Source organism: Trachurus trachurus (genome assembly GCF_905171665.1).
Source record: "Trachurus trachurus genome assembly, chromosome: 14".
In the NCBI taxonomy this organism is placed as follows: Eukaryota; Metazoa; Chordata; class Actinopteri; order Carangiformes; family Carangidae; genus Trachurus; species Trachurus trachurus.
The window spans coordinates 17,800,340-17,810,076 of NC_139903.1; positions in this window are offsets into that span (position 1 = coordinate 17,800,340).

The window sequence follows — 9,737 nt, forward strand, 5'->3', positions numbered from 1 at the left end:
AACTCTCGCTGCGGCATTCTGGACCAGCTGGAGACTCTTTAGAGAGTTTTTCGGACATCCTGACAGGAGAGAGTTGCAGTAGTCTAGCCTAGAAGTGATAAATGCATGCACTAGTTTCTCAGCATCACTCTGGGAGAGGATATTCCTAATCTTAGTGATACTGCGCAGATGGAAGAAGGCGGTCCTAGTCACATGTTTTATGTGGGAGCTGAAGGAAAGGTCCTGGTCAAAAATGACTCCAAGGTTCCGCGCGGTTGTACTCGGGGTCAGGGTGATGCCATCTAGAGTAGCGATCTGATCAGAGAAAGTGTCCCTGAGATGTTTAGGTCCAAACACAATGACCTCAGTTTTATCTGAATTCAGTAGCAAGAAGTTAGAGGACATCCAGGATCTAATGTCTTTCAGACAGTCTTGCAGATTGATGAGCCGGCTTCTGTCATCTGGCTCCATGGACAAGTAGAGTTGCGTATCATCCGCATAACAGTGAAAATTGATTGAGTGCTTCCGGATGATGCCACCTAATGGGAGCATGTAAAGAATGAAGAGGATTGGCCCTAAGACTGAACCCTGCGGTACACCATGCGTAACTCTGCTATACTCTGAATGGTCGTTATTAACATTAACAAATTGAAACCTGTCAGATAAGTATGACTTAAACCATTTCAGGGCGGGCCCTTTAATCCCTATTTCATGATCTAGTCTCTGCAGCAGGATGCTGTGGTCGATGGTGTCGAATGCAGCACTGAGGTCCAAAAGTACAAGAACAGAGACGAGACCTCTGTCTGAAGCTATAAGAAGATCATTAGAGACTTTGACAAGTGCTGTTTCAGTGCTATGGTGTTCTCTGAATCCAGATTGGAAAGCTTCAAAGAGCTCGTTGCTGTGCAGATGTTCATGTAGCTGCTCCAGGACAATCTTCTCAAGGATCTTAGAGATGTAAGGAAGGTTGGATATAGGCCGATAGTTGGCGAGGACATCTGGGTCAAGAGAAGGTTTTTTAAGTAAAGGGTTAATGACAGCCACCTTGAAGGCCTGTGGCACGTAGCCTGTGGCTAAGGAAAGATTGATTTGGTTCAGAAAAGAAATGTTAATTAAGGGAAAGACATCCTTAAGTAGTCTTGTCGGGACTGGATCCAGCAGACATGTGGCTGACTTGGAAGAAGTAATTGCAGAAGTTAAGTCTGACAGGTCGATGGGAGAGAAGCTGTCCAAGTGTGTACCAAGTCTGGGAGGTGCTTCTATAGGTACCGTAATCTGTGGTCCATTACTAGCAATTTTCGTTCTAATATTAACTATCTTTTCGGTAAAGAAAGTTAGGAAGTCGTTACTGCTGAGAGTTGGAGGGATGGATGGCTCAACGACACTATGGTTCTTGGTTAGCCTGGCCACAGTGTTGAAAAGGAACCTGGGGTTGTTCTTATTCTTTTCTATTAAAGATGAATAGTAATTGCTTCTAGCATTACGGAGTTCTTTTTTATATATTAATAAACTATCCTTCCAGGCTTGACGGTCTTCCTCATGTTGGCTGGAATGTGTTTTCCTTTCCAGCTGTCTGGTCTTCTGTTTCAGAGCGCGCAGATTTGGGCTGTACCAGGGAGCTATTCTTTTCTGATTGATAACTTTCTTTTTCAGGGGAGCTACAGCATCAAGTGTCCCAAGGAGTGCTGCTGCAGTGCTATCCACAAGATAGTCCACCTGTGTGGGGGTGAAATCAGCATAACTGCCCATAATATGGTTACAGGATGTGGCACCAAGCTCTGCTGGAATAAGCTCTTTAAATCTAGAAACAGCAGTGTCAGATAGACATCTACTGTAGCGGGATTTTTTCCCAGGTAGGATATAATTTGTTAAAGTAAATTCAAATGTTATTAAAGAATGGTCAGACAAGACGGGGTTCTGAGGAAGAACTGTGACATGGTCAGTTTCTATTCCATAAGTAAGTACTAAGTCAAGGATATGATTAAAAGTGTGAGTGGGTTTGTTTACCCTCTGAGAGAAGCCGACTGAATCCAAAAGTGACTTGAACGCAGTAGCCAGACAATCATCATCGACGTCCACATGAATGTTAAAGTCACCTACTATAATGACTTTGTCTGAGCTCATTGCTAAATTTGACAGAAAGTCAGGGAATTCTTCTAGAAACTCAGAATAAGGTGCAGGAGGACGATACACTACAGCAAGTAAGAGTGGTTTTTCTGCTTTCCAGTCTGGGTGAGAGAGGCTGACAGTAAGGCTTTCAAATGTATTATATGAACTATTATGTCTAGGGTTGATAATCAGATTTGACTGATAAATAGCAGCCACTCCTCCTCCTCGGCCTGTGTTACGAGGCACATGACAGTTAATGTAACTAGGAGGGGTAGATTCATTCAAACTAACATATTCATCTTGCTGCAACCAGGTCTCAGTTAGTGTTAATATGTCAATATGGTGACTTGTAATTAAGTCATTCACTAGGAGAGACTTGGATGGGAGAGAACGAATGTTGAGCAAACCACATTTAATAGTTCTATTAGGTTGGCTTGCTGGAGCAGTGGTTTTGATTTTAACTAAGTTGCTATAAACAACTCCTCTAGATTGGGGTTTAGGCTTAGACAGCCTCGAGGCAGACACAGTTTCTATAGGCTGGGTGGGTGACAACAAGAGGGAACCAGCAGAGGGGCGTGTTAAACTGCGGCTCTGCCTGCTGGTCTGAACTCTGGGTGCTTGTCAAGGCAGGAGGCAGGAGATCCTTGGTTAAGAGAGGTCAGGAGGAAGAGTCAGACCACAGATCCGTTTCCATCCTCTCTTTCTGTTTATTGAACTGTAATCATGAATAATACCCCCCATATGTAACACGTTACCGGATTTCCTCCAGAATACTGCAGCCGGGAGTCTGCGTTCACTCAAAGCCACAGTCCTGAGGTTAACCAAACACGTCTCCGCACGTACATCCTGGGTATATCACACTGAGTGTTTGGACGGCAGTAATCCCTCTGTTGCCAGCCAACTATCTGCAACAACACACATGTGAATACACCACATAGAAATGTGCCTTTTTATACACATGCACACAATATGACTCTTTACATTGAGGGCAAGGCAAGGCAAAGTTATTTGTTTAACACAATTCATGCACCAGGCACTTCAAAGTGAGTGACCTACAGAAATACATTAACATTATAGACAATAAAAATACATTTTAAAAGAAAAAGAGGGAAACAAGCCAGTAAAAGAGACATTTCATCAGTTCTCAATTGTTTCCACTTTTTAATCTCTGTTTGCAAAATCAGTGTGAGTCAAAGGAAAAACAAATGCAAAACATGACACGAGTGATGCTCCTGCAGTTATGTAACAGCCCTGTCTCCTAAATATGACTGAAACGTTTTTTTTGCCGAATGCATTTTGAAGGAAAAACAAGTCATCAGTAGAAATGTTTGTTTTCCACTTCACTATAGGGAGGTTTTTGTGGTGGGGAATGATGGGAAAAAAGAAAAAAAAAGTTGCCCGCACACTGTCCTTTGACTTGCAAAAAACTTTAATATGGAAAAAAAGCTCAACGTTTCGGTCCTCAGATCTTTGTCAAGCAGAGATTGTTGGGTAATGATGGACTTGATGTCATTTAGTGATTTCTTGCCGGGAGTGAGTGGTGGTGACTGTTGCTTTGGCTGTTGTTGTCTGTATTAAACAAGAGGTTATAATCACACCTACACTTGTACATACAGAGCTAATGATGTTTATATGCAGATTTAGAAGATTTTTTTTTTTTACAAATAGCGCCTGTAAACCACAGAAACACTCTTTTTGATTGTAGTTTTAGTTGCGTATTGTAAAAAAGTAATCATGCCCCACAGCCATTGACTATTTCATTATGCAACCAAGAGCACAATCTTTCCTCAACCTGAACTAAGATCAAAACATTTAAAATGCACATGTTGTGGTTTTGGACATTTAGTGAAACATTTATTGAAATGTTGTTTTGTTATGTTAATAAAATATAATCTAATCCATCTGGAATTAATAAGAGAAAAATGAGGTGACTAACGATTTGAATGTTTGAACAGGGCGTTTCTATTTTATCAGTAAACATAAAACTACAACCATCTACTGTACACATGTAAACACCCTCTTTATTTTAATATAATTTTGGTAATTCAGTGTGAATGTAAACCTGTGTCCAAATGACTCAGGCTGTGGCCTGATTCACATTCATAGTGATGGTTAAGGATTAACTCTAATGTAAGAACAATACATTGTTGTCCCAATTAGTTTTTCTTGTCACCTGATTGACTCGCCAGGTGTTACATTTCACACCGACAAAAGAGTGCAACATGATGGGAGGTCACAAGACCACAGAGATAATGCTGCTGGGTCTCAACTTGAATCTATAAATGCTCTGGATACAGTCTTTTATTAACCGATAGTGATGATTTAAAGTTATAAAATGACCAAAAAAGAAGACATCCTTGTAAAATCCTAATTTATTCCAGCAATTTTCAAACCTGCAGAAATCTATCACATCCTCGCCTGACTCTCCACTGTTTATGAATCAGGCGACAATGCTCTCGATCAGTGGTGAGATTTTCTCGCTGCAGATAAAGCCAAGAAAAGTGACGTCACAGAGGAGAAAATTAGAGAGAGAGAGAGAAAGAGGGGAATCCTCCTGCTCCTCCTCTGCTCGAGGTTATCAGTGCTGGGCCAGTGGGGTTGTTTCAGCCGTGGCATACGTCCCAAATACTTCAAAGAGCGACGCGTTCACACACACACGAACACACAGGCAGTCAGCCAGCTAGCCAGCCAAACAAATAATTAACAAAGTCAGTGAGATTAATTAAAGCAGCAGGGTTCAGACAGGGTTCAGCCTTCTGTGTGAGAGAGGGGGGAACGGGACTCCCCTGCTGGATGTGATTAGAGGAGCAAAGAAGAAGAAAGGGAGAAGAGGCGAGGGAAAACATTGGCTGTCATTGATATCCATCTTCGTGAAAACAGCCGGGTGTGTGTAGGTATGTGTGTGTGTTTGTGTTTGTGTGGTCTTCAAATAAGAGAATGAAATGTACACATAACTAAACTAAACTAAACTACTGTAAAACAACTATAAAACCTGCTGTCAATCTATATTCATGTACAGTAATCCTACATACAGTATTATACTGTTAAAATAAATGACAGCAGAAAATACTGGCAACTCAGCTGCAAGTATTTTACCGTTATTTTACAGTGAGATTCTTACTAAATTAAACTAAACTAAACATTAGTTTCAACACCAGTAGGTCAAAAAGTGAAAAATATAAATCCAAAATCAGGTTTCATATATTAGCACAGAGAGCATCAAGTATAATCACATCACTTTGACGCTAATAATATGACGTAAGTAACAATATATATACATTATATAAAGTCTATATGTGACCTCTTTTTTCCACCTCACTTGTGATATTGGTTGTCATTTTATGTCACACTGTTGAACAGTTTACGATGTGTCAGCTTGTTCCAGCTCTTCGAAACTATATATGATTATACTGGCTGCAAATTCAACTTTCCTATGTGTGGGAAATATCCTGGATGTTTGTTTTTATGCATCATTGTTCTCATCTCTCTCTCCTGGCACGTTTCGAATCTTTAGAAACTTTCAGATCGTCGCAGGATGTTTAATGAACAGTATGTTAAAGTTCTGTGTGTTTGAACCCAGCATGTGTTTGTAGTGACAGCAGCACTGGCTCATCAGATGACATGTTTTAATAGCAGCTCTCTTGCTGTGGGACCCTCACCCCCCTCTCTGTCCCCTCCTCCCCTCCTCCCCCCCCTCCCCCCTCTGCCTCTCTTTCAGCCCTGTGTTTTGGCAGCAGCGCTCGCCTGCATCACAAAGCCCAAAACTCTCTGCTTGTCCCATTGTCTTGCGAACATCGCAGGTAATGATTAACACAAACACACAACAATGGGAGGCTTCAGCACCAAACCAGCGTGGGAGTCGATCGCCTTCAGGTCGGGACAAGCAGACGGTGGCGTCACTGACCAAGACACCAAAACTGTGTGAGTTCAACTTTATTGTTTAAGTTAAAAATAGAAGAAAAAAAATCCTTCACCACGTTGCTGAAAAGCTTCTGGCTGTTATTGGTTTATTTTCATGACGTTTCATGAAATACAGGAAATAAATGTGGTTTATTTCTGGTCCTCCTCGTTCCCCCCTCCGCCTCTCTTTCAGCCCTTTTTGCACCGTCACACCTTTGATTTTTACTCTATGAGACCTATAGACCTTATGTACATAAAATTCGTCAAGATATTATTATCCATTGTAATTGTCTTTTTCACACATATTGATCTGCACATCCTGGTTCCCAGTGCAACATTGTTTAATCGAGGGCACACTTGTGCTGAGACACCAGCTCACGAGCAGAAGTCTGCACTTTGAGTTCTCATGTTTGCTCATTACCTACGTTTATAGAGATGTCTTGTGAAGATGAGCACACCTCCACCAGTTTAGACTGTGTCAGCTGCACAACTGAACCTGTTGTAGCCAATTTAATGTTTAATTTCCTACAAGTATTGATCAGATTGTGTCAAAATCAGTCGTCTGATTTGTGATTTCCAGAGAAACCACGAGTCAATTGGGTGCTGGACTCGAAAAAAGTTGTAAACGGAAAGAAAACAAAGTTTATTCACTTTTTTTTATCTCCACTGCAAATAACCAGCTTATTGTCTGAGCTTTCACTCAAACAGACCTGATATATGGGCCAAAATGTTTATTGATCTCTTGTGTCAATATGCTTCTTGCTCCACTTTCAGGAGCAGCCGCACTGTAAAAAAAAGTATGAACAAGTCAAAGCTCGGCCTCTAATTTGGATCTAGTACCAAAACAAAAGATGCACTTTTAAAATGAAGGTGCACTCGTGTTGACGTGGTCATTTTGAAGAGGAGCATTAGCTAAACACTAAGAATTTAGAATTTAAATGTAAATGGGACCTGATGTTTCCATAATGTCTCCCTGCTGTGAAGTCGACTAATGAGAGCCCGGCCACGCCTCACACATTCCTCCTGACCTTTTTTCCACCTCACTTTCCCTCCACACACACACACACACACACTCGCGCACACACACACACACACTCCTAACTTCACCTCACCCTGATGATTATCATTCACCCCAACATCACCCCTTCTCCTCCCCAATCTGTTATCAGCTGTCAGGCACCAACCAGCCTTGGTATTCCCCATTAGCATTACCATCAGTATGCAGCGGCCTATCAATGCTCTCTGGACCTGGGGGCACCGGGAGGGTCAGGAGGATCCTCCATATCACTGATGTCATCAGATAAAGAGGTGGGATGGAGGGTCTGGCCCTGGTCAAGGAGGTGGAGGAGGTGGTCTCAAGTTAAGGCATTTTGATTCTATCAGCAGAAGTGAGAGATTTTGATCGCGAAGCAGAAAATTAACGCTCGTAGGTTATGCATGAAGTTGTAATTGCTTGTTTTTGTCGAGAACAGCAACACATCTGGATGTTTTAAAGGAATAATTCAACATTTTTAGTTAACAACTTACTGGCTTTAAAGTGCAAAGTAGAACTTAGTGTGTTAGTTTAGTGTAGGAATAACGACTGGAAGCTGTAGCTTATTTTTAACTCCTACGATGCTGCAGCGCTATTAAACATTTCTATTTATGTTTTATTACATGAAGAAAAATACTACATTGAGAAGCCGAACGGACTCCACAGAGGGATCTTTGTGTCATCCACCAACCAAACTGCGCATAAAACAAGACGACTTCAGTCCCAGTGTCGCCTGTTTATAGCGTTTAGTTAATTGTGGTTTTACTCTGTTATGAAACTGCTTTTACATACCACCGTTTTCTGCATGTTCATCAAAAGTAAAAAAGAAAAAAAACAATAACAGCAGACAAAAGCACACAGACATACTGACAGATAAAAAAAACTAGTAAAAAGCAGCTTATAAAACTATAAAAGTTTTATACATAAAACTGAGGCATGACATTGTAAAAAAAAAAACTAGGAGGGCACTCAGAGAGCGCAGACCTCTGCAGAGGCCGGTGTGAAATAACACAGAGCAGACTCTCCGTGTGTCACAGACAATTTTTTTTCCAGCGCTGTGACGACTAAAGCCTCATGGGTTCATAAAAGTTTGGATTATAAAACGCTGCGGGATTGTTAAAGTCTTGAAGTAGAAAAGATTCAACAGGTGAAACAGAGTTGTCAGTCACCGACCTACTGCAGGCAGCGGTGCAAATTTTGACTTAAGTGCGACACTTATTTGAGTCATTGAGGCTCTTATTTTGTAAAAAAAAAATATAAATAAACATTTTCACCAGTGGGGATAGTTTTGAGTTTGTGTACAGGTGACGTCGAGGCTTTACCAGCTCTGGAAACCAGTGTGGTGATAAGCCTGTGTGTCAGCTGTGTGAATATTAACACCTGTGACTGCAAAACACACGTGTGTTTTCCAATGCATTCTTGTATAAAAAAAAAAGCTTTCTGTATGATTAGACTTTACAGATACTTCATTTAGATTCTGGGTGAGATAACTTTGATTGTGTATCACTCGTTGTGCAAACTGTGCTAGCGCTAGCGTGAAGTAATCTCCAGGCGACACACATGGACGACTTCATTGTCTGTAATTAGGACATATGTTAGTGGTAAATACATGAAGTTGGCTCCCATTCAATTCAGCACAAACCTGGAGCCTATAACCAAATTAATCATTAGTAGAATCTGTGCTTGTCAGTGCTGTTGTATTGGACCAGCAGGCACACACACACACACACACACACACACACACACACACACACACACACACACACACACACACACACACACACACACACACACACACACACACATATATATACACACACTCTCTTAGGTATGACACAAACATATGGAGCCAGGCCGAGCAGTCGACCATGTAGCGCTGGCTGGCATTAGCACAGCTCTTATCTCCTTTATGACTTCCACTCTGCCTGGTTTATTTGTGTACTTTGACTTTGCTGTAAAGCGGCGTCTGACCCGAGGTAGCACTGGGCCGTGTCAAAGGTCAAATCTGGAATTTATTTCGACACATAAATTTCAGCTAAAACCACTCATACTGCAGCCACATGAGGAGTTTGACCCGCGGATAAAAGTAAACGGAGTGTGCAACGTCTTTTCTCTACCTCCTTTTGTGATTTATTTGGAACTTTTATTTTGAAGTCGGCAGAGCTTTTCAGTGAGGCCTTTCTTCCCCAAACACTTCCTGTCTCTCTTCATAAGGGGCTTTAGATGAATTTATTGGTGGAGTTTCACCACTGAGAGGATTCATGGGGAAACCGGCAAACATGGAATAACATGGAAACTAAGTTTGAAGTTTCAACCAAGTCCTTCCCAAAACAAACCAGGAAAAAATCTTAATGAATCATATGCACGAGAGCATCTTCATCACGAAACAGTGCAGTGATGTCTGCTACCTCACTCGAACTGATGGCAGCATTTGGCTGATTAATAACGGCTGAAATAACTTTACATAACATAACATAAAACCCACTGGTCTGGACCTGTGACAGAAGTTCCCTGTGATTATATAGCTGGTGATGAACGTCACCTCTTTACTGCTCTCGCATCAAAAATCTCAGACTCTGGAAACATGAAAAGATTAATTAATTTCTCCTCTGTTCATTCCGGGTTTCTGTTTTATGTCAAGTCCATGTAGGAGAGGATATTCAGAATGTAAAGTCAGAGATTTCCTCTCTATAGTTTCAAATTTTTATTGATAAAA